At 35.4% G+C, this 12,997-nt stretch overlaps 1 long non-coding RNA gene across 1 annotated transcript in view; it reads left to right on the top strand.

Annotated features, from left to right (window-relative positions):
* LOC145530459 (uncharacterized) overlaps nucleotides 1–12,997 on the top strand; it is a 141,974-nt gene that overhangs the window by 121,849 nt on the left and 7,128 nt on the right. The window contains exon 5 of the long non-coding RNA XR_014071804.1: nucleotides 8,611–8,783. This is a non-coding gene — a long non-coding RNA (uncharacterized LOC145530459). The remainder of the gene's footprint in view (nucleotides 1–8,610; nucleotides 8,784–12,997) is intronic.

Raw genomic sequence — 12,997 nt, 5'->3', positions numbered from 1 at the left:
TATAATCCTTATTATGAAAGTTCAGAGTATCAAAAATATAAGGAGGGTCTAAAAGTTCAAACTGGGAAACAAAAACCAATAAAAGAGGTTCATATCCCTTTGATTTTAGCAACTGTATAGTGTACTGACAACAGTAAAGTAATTCCATCAAAATAGTAAAAAAAGTTTTTTTTTGAGTCTAGAGTTTCATTATTAATTTGTCATAATATATAGAAAGATTTACTATACAAGGATTTGATATGTTTGTCTGCTAACACAGTTTTACTAAATTATGTAAAGAATTATTCCAACAAAATGAGATACATACCAGAAAAAAGAAAGACATAACTTTCAGGAGGCAGTGTTTCCAGTTCTGACAAGCAATGAAAGAAAGTTTTACTATGATTGATACCATCTAGGGTAGGGAAAATAATAATTCATATGGAGCCAGAGAAATCTAATTTGTGGTAGAGAAATCTTTAAAAATATAGAGACTATACTGGAAAATTTAAGAGTGTGACTGAGAATTGGAAAACATGTAGGAAAAGTTTGGAATACTAAAAGTCTGTTCTAAAATTGTTATGTTGTGTAGTTACTAACTCATGTCCAGCTCTTTGCGACCTCCACGGACTATAGCCAGTCAGGCTTCTCTGTCCATGGGATTTCCCAGACAAGAATAGTGGAGTGGGTTGTCATTTCCTTCTCCAGGAGATCCTCCTGACCCAGGGATACAACCTGTATCTCCTGAATTGGAAGGTGGATTCTTTACTACTGAGCCACCTGGGAAACCCCATTTTAAAATTAGGGATTTATTATTGAAAAGTAGATGTATAAATTATTCTCTGCTTAAGCGTATTATTTAAAGTCACACAAAGGAAGTAAGAGAACTAAGGGTAATACCAATATGAATATAATTGTGAGGCATTTGTCAGAGAGATAGGAATGAATAATATCAATGAGCTGAATTTTTTCATTTATTTTAGAAAATTGAGTGTCATTTAAGGTGTTTAAAACATTAATTATCCTTTTACTGAAGCAGATTTGTAAAGATACATGTATGCATATATTAGTTAGATTTCTAAATGAATGTAATGAAGATAAAAAATAAAATGTTAAAAATAATGGTGAATGCAAAAGCACGTAGCAAAATAAAATAAGCATCATTTTTTTTTTTAAAGTTGCTACTGGCCAGATGAAGAGAGGCCTGAGTGAGATTTGATGACAAGGGAAAGAAAATGGAGTCTGCAGTTGCTGGCGCCGTTTGGTGCCATGTGACAGTGAGGAGGGCAAGTGGAAGAATAAACGTCCAAGATCTGCTCTGGGGAAACATGGTCCTTTTGGGCAAACAGCTAAATCCAACTGCCTTGACTATACATCTTCTTAGCAAAAATATACCACTTAAGCACTCTTTATTGGCGTACAGAAGCCGATTCATTATAGCCAGTTTTATATTCAGGGAATGTGCTTTCAACAAAATATTTGGGATTCATCTGAGGGACTATTAAGATAGTGAGAATTCAAATAAGAAGGCATATCTGCATTGATTTTAAAATATTTAGTAAGTTACATATGCATTCTTTTCATTTTAACTCTAATTCAATAGGAATTTATTTTCCTCTAATGTGTGGATTATAGGTCTGCATTTTCTTTGTTACAAATTAAATTATTAAGTGTAAAACTTTTGTTTCTAGCACACAGATATCTTTCCAGTATTCCATCTAGATGTGGCCTACATAGTGCATTTTAATCATCATTGCCTTAGAAAATATTGTAAGATATGGCAGTTGTTGGTGTTTCTTTCCTCATTATTTATTATTATTTTGATCATTATATAATGTTCTCACTTTAAATCTAAATCTGGAATCACATCACCTCTATAAAATGTCTTCTGATATTTACTTTCTTATCATCATATCAAACACATCTTCACATTTTAAACACGCAAATAAATCAGTAATTATGCATTGTATTCCCCCATCCATATCCCTAATGAGAGTGTCCGTCTGTCTCCCTCAATATCTCTATATCTATATATAAAAAAACTATCACAATGAATTTTTTTAGTTTTTAGAAAGTTTTCATTAGTGTATAAGCTATTTGAAAACTAAAGTTTTCATCAGTGTATAAGCTATTTGCTAGTATTTTATAAACACATTATTTCATTTAAAAATAATGAAAGTAGTCTGTGGAGGGTAGAAGAATCCTAGGGGACCCAGAGCCAATACTGCAAGGATGAATCTGCCTAAAGAGAGCTGGTGAGAACAGCGGACCAAGAATGGATCATTGGAGTAAAGAGAAGATAATAACAGAAATGGATTTAAATGGAAAGGCTTAGAGGATATGAGAGGGGACTACAGGACATAATTTAATTAGTTAGATGTATGAACATAGAGGGACAGTTGTAATTGAGAATTTAATAATGCTTCTGGAAGTTTGTTCAGAAGCCTATCACTTTCCTTTTGGCAATAATGAAAGAGGTTGCCTCAAATCAGATATTCCACTTGGAGGCACAAGTTTTGAAAACTGAAAATCATGAGGTTTAAGAGGTAAGCTATGTCAGTCCATTCAGGAAACCCAGTTCTTCTGTATCAGATGCTGAAAATTCCTTTGAGCAGTAAACCATTTGAACTTTATTAATATATAACTAGTTGTTTTACTTAAATTTGAACAAATGACCAGGGAGGAAGAGTAATCCATAGGGGTGCAGAGCTTAATATTTTTTCAAGGGCTAATTCTAAGAATAACCTCCTTGAATAAAGCTTGCTATGGTAGAAGTGAACTTTGAAAGTTTTTCCAGTGTTTTGTCACAAAGAAATGTTATTTTTAATATTTACTGAAGAAGAGTGCATGAAAAAATTAGGTCAACAATGAAAATCTAGGTGTCTAATAGTTTCACAAACATATATTTGTGACTATTGCTGCTAATGGCATAGGAAGAGACTGCCATTTAAATGTATTGCCAGGATTTCTTTCCTCAAAACGATCCATTTTATTCAAGTTTACATACTTTGAGACTTGTGTGTTTGCTGTTAGGGCATAATTATCCAACTTGTTGATTAATTTTTAATATTCATTAATTTTTATCTATGATTATAAAAGCCTTTTGGGTGCCTGGACCCACTTCTAATGTGTGGGAGGGTGATTTTCCCCATACCACCAACAAGCAGATCTCCATAGTCACTAGCTGAGTGTCCTATAATTCAACTCAATTCAAACATCATCATCTACCAGGGTTTCCCTTGTGGCTCATGAGAATCTGCCTGCAATGTGGGAGACCTGGTTTGATCCCTGGTTGGGAAGATCCCCTGGAGAAGGAAACAGCTACCCACTCCAGCATTCTTGCCTGGAAAATTCCATGGACGGAGAATCCTGGCAGGCTACAGTCCATTGTCACAAAGAGGCGGACATGACTGAGCGACTAACACTTTCATTTTCACTCTTGCAGGAAGACAGCTACAGTATTACCATATATAAATACAGTTTGAACTAGATGTTTAGATCCAGAAGGAATCTAGCAAAGTCTGTTAAAATTCCTTGTACACCCATGGTGGATTCATGTCAATGTATGGCAAAACAAATACAATATTGTAAAGTTAAAAAATAGGAAATAAACTAATTAAAAGAAAAAAAATTCCTCTGTGTCCCCACTGTGTCTGCATTGCCCAGCAAATGTTTCTCTACAAAACATTTGCTTTTCCATGTCCATGTGAATTCCCTTCCTTCTTTTTGAAAGTTCCAAACCACTACTCTCAGCATCCTATTGTGTCTTTAGCTGTAGATAGTCTTTAAGGTGAGGTATTCAGCCATTTTGGCAAGTTAATTCTCTTGAATCTCTCCCCCGTATACATGCTATTAAACTATTGTTTGATTTTCTCCTATTAATCTATCTCAAGTCAATTTAATTCTTAGACCAGCCAAAAGAACCTAGATGGGTGGAAGAAAATTTCTTCCTCCCTAACTTTATAAATCACAATGTCATTAAAAGTAAATACCACCTACTCTGTAATATGTAGAGAATACTAAAAAGCATACAAAATAGAATTTTCAATTACCATAAAACTATTTTGCTAGATATACATCTTTTCTAGCTACTTACAAAAAGACAGTGTAGGTAATATTCCAAATGAAACCTTCAGGCTTATAAAATAAAATGTTTAATGTTGTGAATTATCTATTATAATTAATATTAAAAGAATCACAACTACAATAACTTCATCAGATATGTAATGGGGAAAATCCTTTTAACCAAATATTTCTAATTTAAAAAGAAATATATATAGGTACATATTGTAGACAGTATGCATATTTCAAAATACAAGTGTCAAGTGTTGATTAAAGGAAAAACTCACAACATAAAAGTTGTTTTATTTGGGGACCCTACTGAGGACTATAGCTCAGGAGGTAGCTTCTCAGGCTGCTCTTAGGAGCTGCTCCAAAGAGGTAAGGGAGGAGCCAGGATGTCTATATACATAGGAAGCTTTTTATTTTTTGGCTGGGTCATGTAGTTAAGTGTAAAAGATTACTGCTAATCATAATGAACAGCCATCTCAGTTTAACAATTTTAAGTGCTTTTCTATGTGTGGGAAGATGCAAGAATCTGGGGTCACTGAAATTTGTCATTAAATATGTATCTTAATTGGAGGAGGGCATGGCAACCCACTCCAGTATTCTTTCCTGGAGAATTCAGTGGACAGAGGAGCCTGGCAGACTGCAGTCCATAAGGCTACAAGGAGTCAGACATGACTGAAGCAAGTTAGCACACATGCAAACATGTGTCTTAACTGGGCTTCCCTGGTGACTTAGTGGTAAAGAATACACCTACCAAGCAGGAGACTCAGATTCGAGGTTTGGGTTAACTCCAGAAAGATTGCCTGGAGAAGGAAATGACAACCCACTCCAGTATTCTTGCCTGGAGAATCCCATGGACAGAGGAGCCTGGGGGCTACAATCCATAGGGTGGGAAAGAGTCAGACACAGCTGCAGCATCTAAACAACAAATATATCTTAGTTATCTGGGGCCAATGTACAAAACCCAGCATGTTTAATGTCTTTCTCAAGCCTGAATTCCCCTTGAGTGCACTATAGTAGTTAATGGCTTGATCATTGTAGAACTGCAATGGCAGGCAGCATTTTTTTTTTTTAATTTACACAGTTTACCACATATTTTTGCAGTGATACTTGGTAGAGATATTACATGTGAAGTGAAGCACTTAGCTCAATACCTGGAATAGAACGGAAGTTTTAGATACTTTTGTTTCCATTGCTGTATCTTGAATTAGACTATGATGGGCTGATATTTGTTACGCTCTATGGTATGTGCTTGTGTGTGTGTGTGTGTGTGTGTGTGTGTGTGTGCGCTCTAAGTCGCTTCAGTCATGTCTGACAGTTTGTAACCTCATGGACTGTAGCCCACCAGGCTCCTCTGTCCATGGGCTTCTCCAGGCAAGAATACTGGAGTGGGATGCCATTTCCTTCTCCAGGGGATCTTCCCAACCCAGGGATTGAACCCTTGTCTCTTACATCTCCTGCATTGGCAGGTGGGTATTTTACTACTAACATCCACCTTGGAAGCCCCCAAGGTACTCTATATGTTGCTAAATAATATTTATGTAAATAAGATTTTAGAATCTTTTACAAGCAAATAAAAGATTTTTCTGGAAAAAAATCTTATCAGCAGAATTCTTGTAATTGCAGACACTTAAGCCTTCCATTAGGTGACAGTTTATTCCTTATTTGAAATGCTGCAAACTCCTGAAAGTTTATATTGTCCTTTCCTCTAATTCTAGATTTGTGAGGTATTCTAGCATTGTGGTTTGTACATTGCCTTTAATACACAAATAGTTTTACTAAAGTTAATTCATTAATTTTCAGGGAGGTTAAACATTCATTTTATAATAATTTTATAATATCAAGTATTAACTGTCTATATGTCCCATAATATGTCTCAACCCTTAACTAAGAAAGTTGTCAAGCTGATACACTGCTGATAATTAATATGGTCTGAATTAAATATAACTTGCTGAAACTTCATTCCTTCCCCTGATGACCTGGCCTGTTATTTTTGAGCAGTATTCCTTCTACTTCTCTTTGGCATCTGAAACTATGTCTTTATAATCATTTGTTTAACAAATGCTCACCTTTCCAGAACAATTGTGTTTCCTTAGCCTTTTTAAGAGGCACTCCAAAGAGTTCTCTAGTCTAAGAGAAATACACATTTCCAGTTTTTCTTTTTGTTGCCAGCATTCTTTCCTCCTTTCCTGATGATGTTAGATACTATTTATGATTTTGGTTACCCTTGAAGAAATTAATTAATTCCTCCCTAAATTGTTCTCCCTTTCAGTGAAAATAACAAGACATGTTAGCAGTGCTCTGTATGAATTGCTTTGACAGTGTATGACTTACTGCGTTGATTTTTCCATGATTCTTCAGGTAGTTAGTCACTTCTGAATTCTCTCTGGCATCTCTGATCAGCCTCTTGCAGAACACAATGTTTTTCTTTTCTTCATCTGAGATTTATAATTAGGACCTATTGTTTATTTGTCTTGTCAAATTAACTTTATTTGAGGAAACACATTAGGTGTAATTTTGACATATCTTTAAAGCAAAATTTAGAATATTTGCTGACAATGTTTAGTTTTGCCATTTAAATAAAACATTCCCTACAGTCAAGTATATAAAGTACCACCTTTACTGCTACTGATTTAGATAAGACATAATTTTTTCATAGATGTAGTCCTCTCTACAAGGCAGAGACTAAAGGATTCCCCTTTGCATGTATGGTCTTTTCAGGCCAGGTGAATATTGTTTAATGTGCTGAAGTAGTAATTTGTCCTAGAAATGATACTGTAGATTCCAAAAGTTCCATTGAGTAACATTTGTACTGGATTGAACAAATTTCAGTAGCTATCCAAAAGATAATAAACCTAAGTGAAATAATGTATATTTACTAATATTCCTGATTTTTTCTCCCTAAAATCCTGTCCTCAGGCTAAAGCTCTCTGAGAGCAATTCAGAGTTTAATATGTACATTATGAAATAGTACTTAAAATCTTTCAAAATGTATGTTAATTTTCTAACTTGTTAATTCAAATTAATTTTGAAGTGAGCTAAGAGTACATAGATTAAAAACAAGTTGAAGGTCATAGAAAAGAGAATGCAACTGTCATTTATTAATATTAATGAAACATTCCCCAAAATAATAACCATAGGCTCATACTTGGTTCAGTATCTATATTATAAATCTAGAGAGTGAAAAGCCATAATGTCATCAAGAAGTGATTAAACTCTAAGTTGTTGAAATCATCAGTGAGATTCAATTAAAGCACCTGAAGAATTCAAAGAACATTGGAAAAAACTAATGAAATTTGAAATCTCATTTTTTCTGTGTGTGTTATCTTCTAATGTATTAATTTGTAGCGAAAGAGCAGAAAGGCCTGGTTCAGCTAGGAGATCTGCTTCTAATGGGTTAGATTGTCTTAGATAATAATAATCATAGTGGTAGTGATAATAAAAACAATAGTTAATAGTAATTGAGTGGTTGGTGGTCAGACATTGTATTGATGGTGTCTACACATAATCCCATAATACTTTTAACAACCTACTTATTATTATCATGTTATAGAAAAGGAAATCAAGTTTAGAAAGTTAAAGTAACTTGCCTAAGTTCATACAGCTTGATAAAGTTAGAATTAAAAATTTAAATTCAGATTGTATGACTCTAGGAACTATATTCCTAACTTCTAGTTACAGTTACATAATTTCTCTGAATATCAATTTCTTTACCTGTAAGTAGAAATTGTAAACTAAAATGTGTAGAACTGCTGTGAGGTTCAGTTTTCAGTTGAAAAAAATTGTTTAAAGAATACCTGTTCTGCACTGGAGATAACAGTACTATGTTATATACTATACTTTACAGACATATATACTATGTCTGGGGAAACCAATACTTCTTATTGTTATGGCATTAGTAGTATACTATGCAGTAAGGGTAAGTGAACAGGTAATTAAAATAAAATGTGGTAGGTCATCCTTCATTGTGCTCCTTTCTTCACCCCCATATCCAACTATCAGCAACTTTGTTTGGCTCTACTTGCCCACATATTCTAGTAGTCGTGTACAGATATGACAGTTGGACCATAAAGAAGGTTGAGTGCCAAAGAATTGATGCTTTCAAATTGTGGTACTGGAGAAGACTCTTGAGGGTCTTGGATAGCAAGGGGATCAAACTAGTCAGTCCTAAAGGAAATCAACCCTGAATAGTCATTGGAAGGACTGATGCCGAAGCTGGAGCTCCGATACTTTGGCCACCTGTTGTGAAGAGCTGATTCACTGGAAAAGATCCTGATGCTGGGAAAGATTGAGGGCAGGAGGAGAAGGACATGTCAGAGGATGAACTGGTTGGATGGTATCACTGACTCAAGGGACATGAGTTTGAGTGAACTCTGGGAGAAAGTGAAGGACAGGAAAGCCTGGTGTGCTTCAGTCCATGGGGTCGCAAAGAGTCAGACAGGGCTTAGTGACTGAACAACAGCCCACGTATCAAATCTAGTCACCTAATCATGTCTATTGCTAACATATCCTCCTTGGTATATATTAATAAAATGACTTTTAACCAGCTCACTTGCTTCCCAGGCTCTTAGGAACAGGATACACTGATAGAGAAATGAGTGGAAGGGGCAGAGGGCCCAGAGTTGGTGGGTAAGGTCCTGCAGAAGAGTCTACAGTCTACACTGCTACCTGCTGCCTGCATAGTTATAAGATTTAACTATGACAAAGAGTTCAGGATGGACACTCTTTCAGGAAAGGTAAACCTTAAACTAAGGAGATGGGAAATATGGCATCTTAGTAAAACTAAAGGATTTCAGTTTGTTGGAAGAAAAGATTATCATATGAGGTAGCCCTGAAATGAGACTGTCAGATCATACAGAGTCTTACAGGTATATTGGATGCTCAGTTGCTCCATTTTGTCTGACTCTTTGCGAACCTGCCAGGCTCCTTTGTCCATGGGATTTTCATGGCAAGAATACTGGAGTGGGTTGCAATTTCCTCCTTCAAGGGTTCTTCCAGACCTAGAGATTGAACCCAAGTCTCCTGTCTCTGCATTGGCAGGCAGATTATTTACCTTTAAGCCACCATCTCCCTAGGAAATACTGAGGATATTGCAAATTACCTTTAAAGTTATAAATTTCTTAGAAGTTTTAAACAAGGAGAATTGTGGTAAATATTGTGAGATATTTTATTTTCTTAATAAGAATGTTCATAATATTGTGGTACTTAGATTATTTGCATTTTACATGATCACTGATATAGTTAGATTTTCATCTGCCTTGTACTGTTTTCTATTCTCCTAATCTTATTTTTATTTCCTTTATTCTCACCAAGAATTTAGCTCTGCTACTCTCAGTATTGCTGCTTCCACATCCATTTTATCTGCCCACGCTGCCTATGGGTGCCTTAGATTGACATTAACCCTTCATGCCACTGAGTCCACAAGTAAATATAAGTTCCTGACCTGCCTTCTCCAATGGCCCGTGTGTTAAACAGTCTTTTCTGCTTCCCAGGGCCTTCCCCTTGTGAGTCCCTTAGATCAGGAGCTGAGCAAAACCTTGCTTTTTGGTTTGAATTGACCAATCTGGCTTTAACTTGGGAACCCCGAAGCATTCTACACATAGACCTTAATAAAGTTGTGCCCCCCAGGTCCTGCTGCAAAATCTGCCTGCACCCTATCTTTACCTCATGTGTGGCCTTTCAAGGCATGCTGCATGTTTTCTATGGGATCTTTGAATAATAAACTTCTACATTTTAGTTTTCCTATGGTCTTTGGTTGAACAGAGGCCTACCTGGGCTCTACCTGACATAACCAAGTCATCGTTTTATGTCATTGTTACATTCTTTTTTTAAAGTCATTATTATGTTCTTTTTTTTCTGTCTTCTTATGGATTTGTGGATTACTTTAATCATTTCATGAATCATTTTACCTCCTTTGCTGACTGGTGAGCTGCAACTCATTGTTTAGTCATTTTACGGTTGCTTTATAGTGTACATCTTCATCATATCACAGTGTACCTTCAAGTATTACAACACTTTTCCATCTTTCCCCTCCTGGATTTGTGCTATTGTTGTCAACTCTCTTACTTTTACGTATCTGTCAAATTCACAGAAAATTATTATTAAACAGTCATTTATCTTTAAAATAAGGTTTAGATCACAAAAAATGAAATATTTCCATCCATATAACTTTCATTTCTAGGCGCTCTTCATTCCTTATTTTCATCCAGCTGTCTTTTTTCCCTCCCATCTGAAGAAAATGTCTTTCATGTTATGCCGGTCTGCTGGTGATGTCTGAAAAGTTTTCCTTCACATTTTTTTGGAAAGATATATTTACTTGGTAGATGAGAAAGCATTTTCTTTCAGCCCTTTAAAGATCCTCCTCCATTGTCATATCACTTACATATTTTCTATGAGAAACAAATCATCCTTATCTTTGATTTTGTACATAAAATGTATTATGTTAAATGCATAATTAGTTTAAAGATGTCTTTTCCTCTGGCTGCTTTAAAGATTTTCTATCACTAACTTTGAGAAATTTGATTATGTTGTGCCTTGGAGTATTTATTTTTAATGTCTCTTGTACTTGAGATTTATTGAGATTCTTAAACTACGGGTTTCTATTTTTCAACAGTTTTGCGAACATTGTAACCATCATTTCTTGAAAAAGATTTGGTCCTTCTTTCTTCTCTGATATTTCCTAACCTGTGGAGATTCCAACTGTGTGTATATGAGCCCGCTTGAAATTGTTCCACAGCTCACTTGAACTCTTTACTATTTATTCCTTTTGCCCTCTGTGTCTTATTTTGGATAGTTCCTCCTGTTGTGTCTCAGAGTACACTAACTCTTTTTTTCCTGCAATGTCTGATCTGCTGTTAATTCCATTCCATGTGTTTTTCATCTCACAAGTTGTAGTTTTCATCTTTAGTAGTTCAGCATGATTCCTTTTTAAAATACTTGTATTTCATGTCTCTACTTAACTTTTGAATAAATGAAATGCAGTTATTGTTATTGTTTCAGGAAGGAGGGTAATTTGTTACTTCATCTTCTTCAGAGTTAGAAGTTCCTTCCTCTTGGTTTTAGCCAGGTACATGGCTATCTAGCTAAAGACTACAAATCTATCTGCCCTTACAGACTTGTATGACCATATGAATGATGTCTGACTGATGGGATAAAGGTAGAAGTAGTATGTCACATTCTGAGCCCTGCCCTTTAAAGAGATGCACCTGGACCCTGATTCTTTCTTCCAGTTGATTGATTGTAGTGACAAGAACAAGGAAAGATGCCTGAGGCTGAGAAGAGCAGAACTTTTCAGTCTCAAAACAGAGAGAAAATATCATGTTTTGATAAAGCCACTGAATTCTTAAGTCTTACTTATGCAACAGAGTAGTCTGTACTAAATAAGACAAAGAAGGATATTTTGAGGGAAAGCTATAAATTCACCCTGGGGATTTTTGAGTTTAAAGCCTCTGCCTGGCTAGCTCAGTCGGAAGAGCATGAGACTCTTAAAGCCTCTGTGGAGATGGATATACAAGTGCGAATGCTTCTGAAGCCCAAGACTGAGTTCTAGGTGGAGATGTGGACTTGTGAAAAACCAGCATGTACCTGGAAAATAACATTACTGTGTGTGGTTGTACAATCAAATGTTTGATTCAGTGCACAGTTGTAAGAGAAGAAAGCCTGGGATAGAAATCTAAGATAGTAGTTCTCAAACTTGGCTGCACTTTGGAATCAACTGGAGAGTTTAAGGAAAATATGTTGAATTCTGAGTCTCTCTTCAAGATATTTCTTATTTAATCACTATAGAGTATAACCTGGGCATCATTATATATAAAAATTGCATGGGTGATTCAAATATGCAGCAAAAAAGATAATTGATGCTCTAAAATATAATAAAACAAGAAGAAAATTGAAGTGTGCTCACAAAGAAGACATAGAAGCAATAGGACATGTGATGGAGGAAATCTAGGTGCTATAGGATTTTGATCCAATTTTGCATAAAATAGGGCCCAACAAATAAATGCTTGTGTGATTGTGAGTTTCACGTATTTTAAAAAGTACTGAGTTTGAGAACATGTTGAATTGTGTAACCTAAATCAACTAGATCAGAACCTCAATACAATCATGTATAAGATGTGGGTAATAACCCATTCCATTTCACCTCATCACTCTAAGTATAATAAGATATTTGACAGAATCTTGCAAACAGTAATGTTATACCATTCTCAAGTGAAGTATTTAAAGTCAAATTACTTCAATCTTGACTTCCTACATTTTGACTTTCATAGGAAAATTAGGCCTATGTTTTAAGAAAAGTGACTCAGGGAAGGGGAATTCATGATGGGTATAATTGACATAATTATTTCATTTTCCTTTTCTTCATAGTGGCATGACTTCATCACCATTATAACTGCTATAACAGTTCTGTTAATCATGTTTCTGATGAAATTACCAGTTAGTAGCAAGGAAAGGCAGACTTCACAGAAGCAAGGTTCTCTCATCATAGAACTTGCAACCAAGAACTGAGAAAAGTCGTATTGAGTAATGGCAAGAGGAACCATCATGGTTCATGACTGGAAGATACTGGATACTGATAGGAGTATATGATTTTCATTCCTTCCAGAGAGATTTTCAAGCTTATTCTTGGAACAGAAGCATTAGAAGAAAACATACTTATTGAATCTTTTTAAAGCTCAGATTGACAAAAAAGGAGAAACAAGAAAAAATATATACCATAGGGAATAACCTTACCCAGAGGAAAAATTAAAAGGGTGACTTAGCAAGTTATTTGCATCTCTAATTTCTGTGACCCCATTGGAATTGGGAGTAGTGAAGTGATCTTGGCTGTTCTGATTAGAATGCTTACAGAGAGCAAGCAATTATACCCTAAGTGAATCAATAAAAGGCTAACAGTTTAAAGGCAGTAAAACAGAGACTTACATCACCGTCTAAATATTAGATCCCAAAGAAG

This window comes from Giraffa tippelskirchi, chromosome 12 (assembly GCF_054371585.1).
Source record: "Giraffa tippelskirchi isolate mGirTip1 chromosome 12, T2T-mGirTip1v1.2.pri, whole genome shotgun sequence".
NCBI lineage: Eukaryota > Metazoa > Chordata > Mammalia > Artiodactyla > Giraffidae > Giraffa > Giraffa tippelskirchi.
Note: the sequence above shows the minus strand (reverse complement) of the source record. Positions and strands in the feature narration are given on the sequence as shown.